Here is a 16,508-nt window from a genome sequence, read left to right on the forward strand (position 1 = left end):
TTAGAAATTGAAGAACGTATCAACTTACATATGAAGACCCCATGGTAAAAAGTAACATTTTATAGTATTTTATACATCCCTGGGTAGCGCAAACAGTTAAGCACTCAGCTACTAACCAAAAGGTTGATGGTTCAAACTCACCCAGAGATGCTTCAGAAGAAAGCCCCGGCCATCTACTCCTAAAGAACACAGCTCTCTTCTGACACACATGTTGGAATCAGCTCAGTGGCAACTAGTTTGTCTTTTTTATACCAATGAAAATGATAAAATTGTTATTGCATCACGCCTACTCAGCATGGTATTTCTTTTTTTTTTTTATGGTGAATGCATCTCTTTATTATTGTTTTTTTATCCACAATTTCTTTTTTTTTTTGTACTTTAGATGAAGGTTTACAGAACAAACTACTTTCTTATCAGTTAGTACACACATTGTTTTATGACATTGGTTAAAAACCCCACGACATGTCAACACTCTCCCTTCTCAACCCTAGGTTCCCTGTTACTAGCTTTGCTGTTCTCTCCTGCCTTCCAGTCCCTGCCCCAGGGCTGGTGCATCCCTTTAGTCTTTATTTGTTCCATGGGCCTGTTCAGTCTTTGGCTGAAGGGTGAACCTCAGGAGTGACCTCATTACTGAGCTGAAAGGGTGTCCGGGGCGCCATACTCTCAGGGTTTCTCCAGTCCCTGTCAGGCCAGCAAGTCTGGTCTTTCTTTTTGAGTTAGAATTTTATTCTGCATTTTTCTCTAGCTCTGTCTGGGACCCTGTATTGTGATCCTTGTAAGAGCAGTCAGTGGAGGTAGCCGGGCACCATCTCGTTGTTCTGGACTCAGTCTGGTGGAGGCCATGGTGGATGTGGTCCATTAGTCCTTTGGACTAATCTTTCCCTTGTATCTTTAGTTTTCTTCACTCTTCCTTGCTCCCAAAGGGGTGAGACCAGTGGAGTGTCCAAGATGGCTGTGCAGGCTTTTAAGACCCCAGACGCTACTCACCAAAGTAGAATATAGAACATATTCTTTATAAACTATGTTATGCCAATTAAGCTCGATATTCCCTGAGATCATGGTCCCCACAGCCCTCAGCCTAGTGATTCGATTCCTGAGGGAGTTTGGACGTGTCTATGGAGCTATCAGCATGTTATTTCTTATATAATATAGTGTCGACTATTGAGCAGCTGCTATGCAGTAAGACTTAAATTGGCATTTGCCATGCAAAAGAAAATTATTTGCCTGTCTTTGCCTTTGGGAAATGTGGAGTTTAGAATTTAATCTTACCCAAAGAATTTGTTCTTTGCCCTAAATTCCTGAGATATAATCCCTTAAAGAAAACTTGGAACTTAAGTGTCTTCAGTAAGGACTCCAGACCATGCCTAACTAACAAGTTATGCTGGTGAGGTGAGGTGATGAGGTGACTCTGGGGTAGGGGCTCCCAGGCCAGAAAAACTCACCACAGAATACCTCACGATCACCTCATGATACCAACTGACTTCAGGGGAGAGAGGCTGGAGTTTTCTCATTACATAATGAGACCCTCAATAAAAATTCGGGACACGGAAGCTCTATGGGCTTCCTGGTTGGTGAAAACCATCTGCTCTTGGGAGGGTAGTGTGTCCCTTTTTGGGACATGGAAGCTCTGCATTGAAAAACCTCTCAGGCCTCACTCTCTGTGTCCCATCTTATGCTGATTCTGATTTACATCCTTTATAATAAAGCTGTAACTGTAAATATAGCATTTTCCATGAGTTCTGTGACTCGAATTATCAAACTTGAGGGAGTACTGGGAGTCAACAGGTCAAAAGTGAGGGGAGCCGGGAACCCCTGAGCTTACAGCTGGTATCCTAAAGGGATAAAGGAAGCCCTCACATTTGTAGACAGCAAGTCGAAGTGAGGGAATCCAGGACTACCTTGAGCTTGGAGCTGGCATCATAGAGAGGTAGTGGGAAAACCCTGAACTTGTACACAGCAGGTCAGAAGTGTGGGTGTTATGGGGACACCCAAGCTTGTGAGTGGCATCTAAAATCTCAGGCCTACTTGTTAATCTGAAAGACTGTGTCCTTTATCGTGTGAGATCTCCCCTAACTTCAGGTAGTCAGGTCAGAGAAGAAGTGCTGTATGTGCAGCTGTGTCAAAACTGAAGAGAGGTGAAAAGTGGGGATTTGTTATATCGTCAGAGTTAGTGACAGAAAAAGTGGATATTTTCGATATTTTATTTGATTGACTTGAGATACACTCACACAGGGAACCTTAACCAGGCCCTGATATGGGCAATGCCCATAGTATTAAAACTGCTCTATACCCAAAAATACTGCTACTGGTGAAAAGCCCCTTGGCATGCCATGGCCCTTTATCCTCTTAGTCATTTATCCATTTAGTCACATCGTTTTAGTCTTTTTCTCAAAGGAATGTCCAAACTCATCTAATGGACAGGATGAGGCCTCCTGCAGGGGTAATAGGTCCAGATCCCAGCTCTGCTACCAAGCAGTTGTTATTTTTCAGCTTAAGAAAAAAAAAAAATTTTTTTTTTTTTTTAATTCAAGACATATTTTTTAGTCTGTTTGCAAAAGTTTCCTATGTAGAGGAATGAATATCATACTCTTCAGTCTAACAAACCTCCGCTGAGCACTTACATTGCACAAGGCAAAGTTATGGGGGCTCTAGCGATGAATGGACCCAGTTCCTGTTCTCCAGGAGATGATCATGGTGGGGGTGACAAATACAACAGCTGTGAGAAAGCATCAGTACATGCTATGGGGAAACAGGCCATGGAGTGGGGTGGGGGGAGAGGGCAGGTAAAGTCTTCACAGTAGAGGTAAGATTTAAGCTGGCCTTGCACAGCCAGAAAAACAGAATAATGGCTTTCTACCAAAGGCACAAGCATGAGCAAAATCAAAGGGCATAAAACTACATGTCTGGGGAAGAAGAAAATGTCTAGCATGGCCAGATTGTAAGCCGAAAGGACAAAAGAGCTAAAATGGAAAATCATTTTAGCCAACTTCAAAAATTAGGTTAATGAAGGCAAAGTGGATACAGGGTTTTTTTTTGTTTTTTTGTTTTTTTTTTAACAGAGAAGTCACATAGTTAAAATGGAGGGGAGCCAGTGTAGCTACTAAGACTTGGTGCACTGAAGTTAGATTTTTGGTTCCAATCCTGGCTCCGTAGTGGTTAAGTGCTACGGCTGCTAACCAAAGGGTCGACAGTTCGAATCCACCAGGCGCTCCTTGGAAACTATGGAGCAGTTCTACTCTGTCCTATAGGGTCACTCTGAGTCAGAATCAGCTCGACGGCACTGAGTTTGGGTTTTTGGTTTTAATCCTGGCTCCATCACTGTATAGGAGTATGACCCTAGGGAAGTTACTTTACCTTTCAAGGTTTCACCTTCTCATATGTAAAATGGGGTGTTAATAAGGCCTAGCTTCTAGTCCACTATAAGGAATAAATGAGTTAATGCTTATATGGTATTAAACATAGCACCTGACACTTAGTATGTGCTCTGTAAATGTTAGCTATTATTTTAGAAAGAATTCTAATGATAGTGGGAAAAAAACAAGAGGAGGATTAAGTTTGGGTAGAAAGATGAGACTATAGACTTAGGTTTGGACTGGACACATGGTATAAATTTGTTGTTTGTCTCTTTTTTTTTTTTAGGACCCACCCACTGCTGTCGAGTTCTAAATCTAAAGACAAAAGAAAAAAAAATTTTTTTTTTTTTTTGTCTTTAGACAGCTGCATGGAAATGTCCAGCAAGCCACTGGGTCTCAAACTCAGAAGAGTATTTAGGACTACAGATATTGATTCAGGAAACAACTTAGGATAGATAATGTTCGAAGCTCTAGGATGATTGCATTTGCCCAGGAAAAGAGTATAACTTGAGAAGAGGGCCAAAAACTCTGGGAAAGACTATTTTTAAGGAGGAAAAGTCAGAATAGACTGAGGTGTAATCAGAGACAGGAGGGGAACCAGAAGTAAGGGTTGGCACAGACTTCTAGAGAAGAAGGTCAGGGGGACTGGTCATTGGATCAGGTGCTCTGGAGGTATAGGATGAAGTGTGAGAAGAAGCTGTTGGGTTTGGCTTTTAGAAAGTCACTGTCATCTTTGAGGGAAGGAATGTAACAGAATAAGGGAACCAGAAGTCAGGTTGCAGATGCTTAGTTATCAAGGGGGAGTGAAGAAGCAGAAATGCAAACTACTCTTCCAAGGGTTTTTGGCAGGACAGAGAAGCAGCGCTAGAGCAATTAACTTGAAGGTGAAACAAAGTCCAGAGAATCTGGCCATGCTTGTAGGGTCAGGAAAAGGGGCCATGAGTCAGCAAGACTGAAGTCGCAGAAGGTAGATAAGATTTTTGTAAACTGCCCAAAGTCACCATCCACTACATACTAAAAAAAAAAAAAAAAAACTATGATGACTAAAATGGGCGATTGGACAAGGAAAGGGTGTTTCTTATGGAAACTGAGATCCACCAAAGACTCTGTTAAATGAGGCACTTTTTAAAAAATTCTGTAAAATGGCTCTGAGGGAAATTTCTAATGTAAAACTCTAAAAAGCATTTTGAACAGCAACTTTTTTTGAAAGAATATATAGATTCTTGGGATGATTTTAGAGGACAATGTTTATGTATAAGTTTTGGTGCTTTGGTTAAAATATTCACTTTATTATTTTTTTTAAATCACTTATTTTTTATCACTTTGTTATTTTAAAATCATGTTTTCCAAAGTTTGTTCTGTAAAATGTGTTGGGATAGTCCCTAAAGAAGAAGAGGAAGGGGAGGAAAAGAAGAGAAGGGGGAGGGAAGAAGTAGCAGTCAGAGCAAAGGGAGGTTGATAGGTGCGGCAAGATATCTCATGAGGCTAAACGAATCATTCCTATCTCAGAGCAGGTTGTGGCCCTTTAGTGAGTGTACTTTATTTTTTCTAGGGTAAGTGTCTTCTACCCTGGAAATTGTTAGATAGACAGATACTGCCGACTTTAGTTGTTCTGATCTCCATTTCTATATTTTCATGTAGACCACCCTCTTACATTTCAACCTTCTTTATTAAGAGATGTTAATATTACTTAGATAAAACTCTCTTCCTGCTTTTGGTCCATAACCTTTTTTTTTTTTAATTGAGTTTTTGGCAAAAATTCGCAGAGCAAGTTATGTTCCCATCCAGAACCTTTTTTTAAAAAAAAATTTAAATTAGGTACTTTTAGCATATGTGTAAGGAACTCTGGTGGCGCAGTGGTTAAAATGCTCAACTGCTAAGAAAGGTCGGTGGTTTGAACCCGCCAGCCTCTCTGCAGGAGAAAGATGTGGCAGTCTGCTTCCATAGAGATTACAGCTTTGAAAACCCTATGGGACAGTTCTACCCTGTCCTATAGGGGTTGCTATGAGTCAGAATCCACTCCATGGCAATGGGTTTTTGCATACATGTTATTTTTTTCAAACATGTTAGTTTGCTGCCCCTTTGCACTATCCACCCCCTGTTGCCCTCAAAGAGTTCACTGGCTCTGATGGGATAAACCACACAGCACCAGGCAAGAAATTATTTGTAAAACTTGCATTTTGCTTACTAAGACAGCTACAAAAACACTGCTGTGGAAATTAAAATAACAGCACTATTTCCCACAAGCTATTAGCATAGATTCCAGTCATTTATATTTTGCTCCTATATTGGTTTGTTCTTCATAACACTACCCTTATGAAAACTCAGAAGAGATCTTTAGGCCATAAACACAGTCACATCAGGTAACCATCCAGGTTCTTAATACCTTTTTTCCTTCAGGGAGTACTCTCCCAGATCCTATCCAGTGACTCCCTTATTAACTTGATCTTTGAATGTCTTTATATTTCTTTGGCTTATAGCCATAATTAGAGGCCATGGTCTCCGTTTGCAGCTTGTGCTTATTTTGCTGTGACTAAAACTTAAAAAAAAAAAAAAAATCCTGATTTATAGGGATATTCACCTATACCTTGAAGTTATAACCTCATTTATGATGCAAACATAATACCGGTACCAATTTATACTAGCTTTAAAAACAAAAAAAACAGGTTCAGTCTCATATCAGTTTCAGGCTTCCAACTACCTATGTTCTTTAGTTCCAAAGGTAGAGTATTAGTGTTGTGTTCCAGGAGTTAAAAATCTACTATCAAATGAGAATAACGTGAAAGCTGTCAAAACTAGAACTTGCTTTCCTCCTTGACCACCCCAAGGAATTTCAGAGGAGCATTGTAGCAGAGGAAACTGTGGTGGTGACTGGTTAAGTGCTACAGCTGCTAACCAAAGGTCAACAGTTCGAATCCACCAGGAGCCCCTTGGAAACTATGGGTCACTTCTACTCTGTCCTATAGGGTCGCTATGAGTTGGAATCCACTCAATGGCAACGGGTTTCAGTGTTGTTTTTTTTTTTAATTATTGTAGCAGATGCTGTCAATGCCTCCCTCAATTCTTTTGCCTGCTCAGCCCCTTCAGTGTACTCCAGCCCACTTCTGCCTCTGTTATCTGTACCTCTTTGCTTGAGAGCTTTGCCAAGGCCACTTTCTCTGCCCAGACACAGTTGGCAAGTTAGATGGTAAGAAAGGAAAATCAGCATCCCCGAATACCTTCAACCAAGGACTGGTGGGACTTGGTGTACAAATATCCAACAAACTCTCCTCTGGGGCAGAGAACTTTGAGGTGCGTATTATAAAATTTCCCCAAGTTCCTAGCAGCACTAAGCTCCAGTTGTCCACAGTGATAGCTGGCTTGATAACACATCCTTTACAGGTTCCTATCCTTCCCTGTCTCACATCCCTAGTCCCCTACTCACAGCCCTTGTCTCCTACTGGTGCTTCCTACATTTCGAAAATAAACTACTTGCACTTGAATCTTTATCATAGGTTACTGAGCCCATCTCCAGTAAGGACCTGCACTCAAGTAGGCACAGCAAGTGACAGTTGAAGGAGACTGATAGGGTGCAATATCACATTGTTACGGTCTGGGGCCCATGGACACCAAAAAGTGAGTCCTTGTCTTCCCCACGAGAAAAGAATTACTCGGGGAGGCTTGCCTGACTTTTGAAAGGAAAAAGCACTGTGCAGTGGGGCAGCAGCCGAGTGTATAGTACTCTAGCAGCCTACTCCCGCACACAAGTCTTTGTCTTGAGCTTTTATTGTTCTGTAAGATACAGAAGTGGGGTAATAGCAAATCAGTGGCTAGGATTTCAGATAATTCCTTTTTAGGTATAAGCAGTCCGACATGGCTCTTTAGTTCCTTATGTGCCTGCGCACTCTGCCAGTAAAATGGCGTGTGTGACAAAGGCTTCTGAGAAGGTTGGCAGCGTTTATTATCGGGGTGTCGCGCCTGCACAGTCCCTGTTCCTGAGTTGATTCCCAACTGCGGCTGCAGCTCTTTACTGCCTCTGGTGGAAGGTCATATAGCGGTCGCAGGTGGGTGTTCTGCTTTTGTCCCTAGGACTGGTTCCATACAGCTGCTTCTGAAAAACAACTTTAGGGAAGTGTACCAAAAAACAAAAAACCAACCGGTTGCCATGGAGTCGATTCCGACTCATGAGGGAAGTGTATCTTAGGTAATCTGAAACCCTTTTATGAAGCTGTTTTTCCCACTTGTTTCAGGAGACGGGTTTGGACATAGCCAGATGCTGCGGGGTTGCTTGTTCTACCCTGCCTGTTTCAGCATAGCCTTATTTCCCTTATACAGTTCTAACAATCTGAGTCCATAGAAAGAGTCGTGTTCAACCTAGACCCTGGTGGTTAAGAGCTAGGGCTGCTAACCAAAAGGTCGGCAGTTCAAATTGACCAGGTGCTCCTTGGAAAATCTATGGGGCAGTTCTACTCTGTCCTATGAGTCAGAATCAACTTGACAGCAACGAGTTTGTTTTTTTTTGTTTTGTCCTTTAGTGGAGGTGCTGAAGGAGCTAGGATGAGTTAGGATAAGTTGTTCAGTAGCGAAGAGACCTGAGCAATGTTCTAGATGATAAAATCTAGGAGAAAAAGAAGCAGAAGAATCAACTGCTGTAAATTACTGGTAGTGAGTTCAGACAATATGAAGTGAGCCACTGTTACCGGAATAAGCTTCTTGCCTCTCACTGGTCAAGAATGAGCAGGTAAGGCACGTAGTTTTCCACAGGAGCAAACCTTTATTGAAGAGCCTTGCAAGCGGAGATGAGGATGGCCTAGAGCAATGCCTGCCCCTGTCTCACAGAACAAAAGATGGGCCTGTATTTCTTGGGCAGGGAAAAGATTCGTGTTTATTCATAGACACAGGCGGGGATACATTAACTAAGGTGTGCATGCAGCAGCTTTCCAAGATGGCTCCTGTCCCGGAGGCCTCTGGGATTCATAGCAGGACTTATTATGGGCTGCCGCGCCTAAGCAGTCTTTCATTTCCCGGGTTCGATTCCCCAGCTGGGGCTGTAGCCCCTCACTGCCCCTGGTGGAAGGTCACACAGTGGTCACAGGTGGATGTTCTGCACATGTCCCTGGGCCTAGTTTTCTCCAGCTGCTTCTGAAAGGCAACTTTAAAGAAGTTTGCATGCTATTTTTAGATGCCCCGCCCCATTGTTCTGGGGAATGGCTGTTTCTAACCCCTGGCCCATTTCTTGTTAACTTTGTTTGCAGATTTGGGGGCCCCTCTGTTCTCTGTCTTACTAAGTTCCTAGGTTCCACACTTCACCCCCATTACCTCTCTGAGAGTATTGTCTATTTTACTTGCTTCTCGTCTAACCACACCAGTCTCTTAGTTATTTCTCAAACAGGCACTCTCCCATCTCAGGGTCTTTGTTCCCTGTCTTACCACTAAGAAGCACCATGTTTCTTTTACACAAATAACCTGTGCCTTCTAGGTTTGTTTGCCCTCCCCGCTCCCTTTCCCCCCATGCTGCTATACCAATTTTTTTTACACCTTGCTGTAAAAAAAAATTTAGCATAGCATGCTTGCGAAAATACCTGGGGTTTGGGGGAGGGCTAGGGTTGGCAAACAAACACAGAAGGAGCGCATATTTGCGTAAAAATACGGTAGCCTAGCTCAGGGAGAAGATTTACAGGGCTTTGATTATCTGTGAAAAGGGCTGCTGAGGTTCTGCCTAGAAGGACCCTCATCCTGCAGCTTCAGTTCTTATTCTGAATGTCCCAAATGAATCAGTTGTGACATCTAGAGGGAGGATGGGGACTTTGGAGTGAAAAGTTATTAAATTTCTTATGCAGACATTTTATGAGACTGCAGATTCAGAATTCTGAATGTGGGCTCAAGGTGCTCATAACAATCTCGGATTATAATATGACCTTCATATTTCTGGAACCAAATGAGGTCTGAAACGAGAAAGGTGCCCTGATGTTGTGATTTAATTTTGATAGTCAGAGTTTGAACTAATTTTCAGCTTTCTCAGAAAAGCAGTGCATGACCAAGCTTCTCATTTTTATGTATTCTTCCTGATTTTTGTGTTTTTCACGGAACTCTTCCACTAAAGCAAGCAGAAGAGGTAGAACTTAATTTACTCCATAAAACATGGTGAACTTGAGCCCTGAAAAGTTTCATGTTCACAAGGAACTGCTGGGCCACTTTCTGGCTTCTTTAAAACAATGGGAGAGAACTATCTACTGTTGATTGTGCCATTTCTCTACATTTTATTTTGTGTGTTTATACCGGTGGTTCCATTGTTTTGATCAAGGACAACTTTTATTGTTGTATTCCTCCTTCTTTCACATAAATGCCATGTTTTGAAAGATTTTACCAACCAAGCTGCTTCTACTAAGTGATAATAATTATTGGTTCATGAGAATTATGGTAAGATATCCCCAAGAATTTAGAATAAGGAAAATGAAGGTAATGGATCAGAGGAAAGATATCGAAAGTGAAGGAGACAGAGTTGACGTAATTCCAGCCAAAAGCAAATATGATTGCTGTACATGGTGTACAACCCAGTTGGAAGTGACCAAATAAATTTTGTGATGGAGACACAGTGGGCTAACTCACCATCTAGTCCAACATCCTTATAGCTGTCTTTCTGTCCTGAAGAGGCTGGAAAGTTTAAAAAAGACATTTACAAGAGTCCCTTGAACCTAAGGATATAGGCATGAGTTGGATTCTACAATCAAATACACTTTCCAGGAGATTTGAATTTGGAACTGAGTTAAGTGGGGATAGAGGCAGAATGCATTTGGCTTGGGTGTACTACACCAGAGCAGCGTGGTTCTGGCAGCTTCCCAATTCACTGGCACCTCCCTGATTGTGACAGGGGCAGCAACTGCCTCTGTAGCCTAATTTTTGTAGTGTTAAGACAGGAAGCAAAGGCCCTGAGATCAGAGGGTGTCTGTTAGAGAAATAGCGAAGAGACTGGTGTGGTTAGAGGAGAAGCAAGTAAAAGAGAAATAGACTATACTATCAGCAAGGTAAGAGGGGCTTGAGTGTGGAACCTACAGACTTAGTAAGACAAGGAACAGAGAGGCCACCAAATCTGCAAACAAAATAACCAAAAAATGGGCCAGGGCACAGAAACAAAGCCATTCCCCAGAACAATGGGGCAGGGTATCCAAAAATAGTCCACAAACTTCTTTAAAGTTGCCTTTCAGAAGCAGCTAGAGAAAACCAGGCCCAGGGACACGTGCAGAACATCCACCTGTGACCACTGTGTGACCTTCCACCAGGGGCAGTGAGGGGCTACAGCCCCAGCGGGGGAATCGAACCCAGGAGCGAGAGACCGTGCAGGTGTGACACCCCATAAGTCCTGCTTCAAATCCCAGAGGCCTCCGGGACAGGAGCCATCTTGGAAAGCTGCTGCGTGCGCACCTTAGTTAATATATCCCCACCTGTGTCTACAAATAAACATGAATCTTCCTGCCCAAGAACTTTTAAAAACTCGGGCCTGTCTTTTTTTCTGTGAGATGAGGGTATGCATTGCTCTAGGCTGTCCTCATCTCCGTTTGCAAGGCTCTTCAATAAAGGTTTGTTCCTGTGGAAAACTACGTGCCTTACCTGCTCATTCTTGACCAGTGAGAGGCAAGAAACTCATTCCGGTAATACTGTGGCTTTGGGAAGCTGGGATAGAAGTCTGCTCCATCAGCCCTCCCCACAATTCTGTGAGCCACTGGATACCCTATAATACACCTCTTTCTGTTTAAACCAGTGGGAGTAAATGCTGTTCTCTACAAATGGACTCTGAATGATAATATTTCCATGAGGGACATTTAAATATTAAGAATGGATCAAGAATCCATTACTACCTTTTCAGATCAATCTGGCCTTTTCCCAGAGTAATGTCAAAACCAGGCAGAATCCCCATTGGCTCCACATCTTAAAATTTTGGCACCAAAGCACATGGGCCAATGTGTATTTACACGTGTGTGTAAAAAATATGTAATGCATTTTATATTGGTTTTAAAATCCTTATTATCACAAGTTACAAAATTGATCAAAAAATCATTTTTGAGAATTTCATAAAATGGAAAAATATTCCATGCTCGCGCATTGGGAGACTTAACGTTGTGGAAATGCCCGTACTACCCAAAGCAATCTATAGATACAATGCAATCCTGATCCAAATTCCAACAACATTCTTTACTGAAATGGAAAAACATATCTTTCAAATTCCAGCAACATTCTTTACTGAAATGGAAAAAGATATCATCAACTTTATATGGAAAGAAAAGAGGCCTCAAATAGCCAAAGCATACTGAAGAAGAACAAAGTAGGAGGCCTCACACTACCTGATCTCAAAACATGCTATACAATCATGATAATCAAAACAGCCTGATACTGGTTCAATGCCAGACACACAGATCAATGGAATAGAATTGAGAACCCAGAAGTAAATTCATCCATGTATGGGCAGTTGATTTTCAACAAGGGGTCAGAGTCCATTTAATGGGAAAGAAAGCCTCTTTAACAAATGGTGCCAGCAAAAGTGGATATCTATTTGCAAAAAATAAAACAAGATCCATACCTATACAATACACAAAAATTAACTCAAAATGGATCAAAGACCTAAACATTAAAGCTAAAAAATAACGTTCCTAGAAGATAATAAAAAAAAATACAGGGACAAAATTATGGGACCTAATTATTTTCACTTATAGGTTACTAAACACAACTACATATGCATAACCAACAGGAGACAAATTAGATAACTGGGACATGCTAAAAATCAAATACTTACGCTCATCAAAAAAACTTTATCAAAAAAATAAAAGGAGAGCCTACAGACTGGGAAAATATCTTTGGGAATTATATATTTGATAAAGGTCTAATGTCTAAAACATATAGAAAATTTCAACAACTCAACAATAAAAAGACAATCTAAAAATGGGTGAAAGATGTGAACAGACACTTCACCAAAGAGGACATTCAAGCAGCCAGCAAACATATGAAAAGATGCTTGTGATCTTTAGCCATCAGAGAGATGCAAATCAAAACTACAATTAGATACTATCTCACCCCTGCAAAACTGGCACTGATCAAAAAAAACAGAAAACAACAAATGCTGGCAAGGTTGTGGGAAGACTGGAATCCTTATCCACTGCTGGTGGGAATATAAAATGGTACAACCTTTATGGAAAATGGTATGGCACTTCCTCAAAAAGCTAGAAATAGAAATACTCTATGATCCAGGAATCCCACTCCTAAGTATATACCCTGGAGATCTAATAGCAGTGACATGAATAGACACGTACACACCTATGTTCAGTGCAGCATTATTCATGATATCAAAAAGATGGAAACAATCTACTTGCACATCAACAGATGAATGGATAAACAAAATATGAGATATATACACACACAATGGAATACTACACAGCTCTAAAGAATAATGATGAGTCTGCAAAACATAACATGAATGAATCTGGAGGACATTATGTGAGTGTCAATCACAAAAGGACAAATATTGTATGATCCCACTTTTATAAAAACACAAAAAGATGTATACATACAGAAATCAGTGTTCTTTGGTGGTTACCAGGGATGGGAGGGAGAGGGAGGAGGAATCACTTTCTAGATAGTAGACACGTTATTTTTGGTGATGGGAAAGGCAATACCAAATGAGGGTGAAGTCTGTGCAACTTGACCAAGATGAATGATAACGCTAAGGAAACAAGAATAAGGGACCTTTTTAGTAAATGCTATAACATATGCAATTTTGCAACAATAGCAATAACAACCAAAAGTACAGGTTTGGTTATATAGGTTGATATGTATGCATATATGTGTATAGGAAGGCAGATGAGAGCATATGTGGGTGCATGTATAGGCATATCTGTAGGCATAAATATATGCATGTTTTTGTGTGCTGCATATATATTTATTTTATTTATTTATTTTGGGGGTATATATATTTATATGTATAATTAAGCACACAGGAGGCACAGTTACGGATACTTCCTAGACATAGCCAGACACCTCACAGGGCTGGTTTACTGGGTTTGAAGGCTTAGGACCATAGTCTCTTGGGACAACTTGGTCACTTGGCACGACATAGTTTATAAAGTTGGTGAGTAGTGTCTGGGGTCTTCAAAGCTTGCAAGTGGCCATCTAAGATACAACTATTCATCTCTACTCATCTGGAACAAAAGAGAAAGAAGGAAACCAAAGACTCAAAGAAGAAAGTATAGGACTAATAGTCCACATGAAATTCATCCTCATCTATCCCAAGACCAGAAGAACTAGATGGTGCCTGACTACTACCCTTCTGACTAGGGACACAATAGATGGTTCCTCATAGAATGGGAGAAAAATGTAGAACGAAACTCAAATACTTAAAAGAAAAAAAAAAAAAAAGCCTGACTTACTGGATCACAGAGATAGAGAAATACCCGAGACTGACACCCTGAGATACCCTTTAAAACCTGGACCTGAAACCACTCCCAGAGGTCACCTTTCAGCTAAATAACAGATTGGATCATAAAATGAACAATATCACTAGTGAGTATTGAGCTCTTAAAAACAAATTATCCATGTGACACCAAACGGTCACCATATATCCTAAAGCAAAGGTGAGAAGGTAAGGGGTATCAGGGAAGCTAGAGTAATGGAAATGGAACAACCAGAATGGAAGTAAAGAGAATGTTGACATATTGTGAAAATGTAACAAATATCACTGAACAATATGTATAGAAATTAGTAAATATGAACCAAGTTTGTTGTATTATCTTTCATCAAAAACACAATAAAATGTTTTTAAAAAATTATTTTCTGTCTTCATGTTCATGTCTCTATGAGGGAGTAGAGACGCTAATCAGTTTATAGTTTGTGCCTAAATTGATATCTCACCCATTGGTTTGTTTATTTATGGTCTGTTTGTTTAACAGATGGTTGCTGTCAATTTAGGGAGTTTTTAAATTTCCGAATAACTGTAAATTATTGTAGCACAAAACTAACTGCTGGGCATATGAAACTAATTTTTGAGAAGCTAAAAGTCTACTATGAGGAACAATTTAAAATTTTTACCTTAGTAACAAATGAATTGTTGGAAAAAAATCTACTATGGATCTGCTGAATGTTAACCAATTCAAACTGATTAACCAGACTATATACATATTTTTCTTGACTTATTAGAATAAGAGATTTATAGGTCACATTCTTTCCTTTAAAATTAATTTATTGTTTTCCCCTGATCACCATGTTCATTGTAGAAAAATAATTCATAACTCTAAAAAAAAAAAAAAAAAAAACTAAACCTGTTTCCATCAAGTTGATTCTGACACATAGCGACCCTATAGGGCAGAGTAGAACTGCCCCATAGGGTTTCCAAGGCTGTAAATCTTTACGAGAGCAGACTGTCACCTCTTTCTCCAGCAGAGCAGCTGATGGGTTCAAACCACTGACCTTTCAATTAACACCCGAGTGCTTAACCACTGTGCCACCAGGGCTCTTCCATAACCCTACCACCTATGTATAAAACCACTGATAATCTCAGTTTATATACTTCTCTTTTTTTTCTTTCTGCGTGTGTGTGTGCATGTGTGTGCAGATACTACTGGCATCATGTTATACATGCTGGTCTGAAATCTGTTATATATTTATATACATACATATATATGATTTTTATTTTCTGCTTTCTTTTTAGCAGAATGCAATAAAAGAGAACTCATTGTGTCTGCAATTGAATTATGTACTTTAATACCCACATTTTTATTATTCTAGGTAAAAGGTGAAACACTAAGCAGGTTAGGTACCACCTGGGGAAATAATATGATCAACTCTTTTCATCAGTAAGCTAAGAAACATACTTTAGATTGCTTCCATCATAAATATATCCAGTAGGTACTAGTATTTTAAGAAAGATAAAAAATTCAGTTCTTGACACACAGCATCAGAAATCTCAGTACATAACTTCTCCCTTTCGTCTTTGTATGTGTGTGTGTATCTAGAGACTATTGACATCATTATTACACATACTGATACAAAATCTGTTAACTTTAAAAAAAAATAATACATCAGGCCCCCGACACCCTTTCAGGTCAGTAATGAGGTCATTCTTGAGGTTCACCCTTCAGCCAAAGATTGACTAGGCCAAGAGAACAAAACTAGACTAAAGGGGTGCATCAGCCCTGGGGCAGGGATTGGAAGGCAGGAGGGAACAGGAAAGCTGGTAATAGGGAACCCAGGGCTGAGAAGGGAGAGTGTTGACATGTCGTGGGGTTGTTAACCAATGTTATACAACAATGTGTGTACTAACTGTTTGATGAGAAACTAGTTGGTTCTGTAAACCTTTATCTAAAGTATAATTTAAAAAAATGAAGCCCCCAAAATAATATTAATAATAATACACGATATTACATATTACTTGTCATTTTACCCATCTGGGGAGGATTTTCAAGTCCTACTTTTTTTTTTTTTTTTACAAACAATAGGAGATAGGAGCAGCCTCACAGGCCTGTAGAATGAAATGCTTATTACAAAATTTATTTAACAAGAAGAGAGTCTCTGAGTTTATGTGTTTAAAACAAATTTTGTGCATCCTGTGGCCTTGCTCCTCAAAGCGTGGTCCCTGACAAGCAGCACTGACACCACCTGGAAGCTTGTTAGAAATGCAGAATCCTGGGCCTTACTCCAGACCTTCTGAATCAGAAACTGCCTTTTAACAAGATGTCTTGCTGCTTCATGTGCACATGAGAATTTGGAAGGCACTGCACTGGGAGATAAACCACATACTGAAGGAAGTCTTTCAAACTGAGGTATAATTTCTTTGACAGGTTAAGAAATAATTTGCATGCTAGTGGAGTTTAGGAGACTTTCAACTTGATGCTCCTTACCATGTTTGGCAGGATGTTTCCTTCCCCTTTACCATATTGATTGTCCAGATGGTGAGGTGTAGTGGCTTGTATAGAGGTATTAGCCTAGATATGAATCCTACCTTTATCATTTGTATAACCTCTCTGTACCTCAGTTTTCACACCTGTATAATGGGAGTAATAATCATATCTCACATAATTGTGAGTATTAAATGAATTACTATTTATAAAGTTCTTAGAACAGTGATTAGCACACAGTAAGTGCTCAAAAATGTTCATTAGCATCACTACCAAGGTCTGTGTTTTTGTCAGCCAT

The sequence above is a fragment of the Loxodonta africana genome, chromosome 5, assembly GCF_030014295.1.
Source record: "Loxodonta africana isolate mLoxAfr1 chromosome 5, mLoxAfr1.hap2, whole genome shotgun sequence".
NCBI lineage: Eukaryota > Metazoa > Chordata > Mammalia > Proboscidea > Elephantidae > Loxodonta > Loxodonta africana.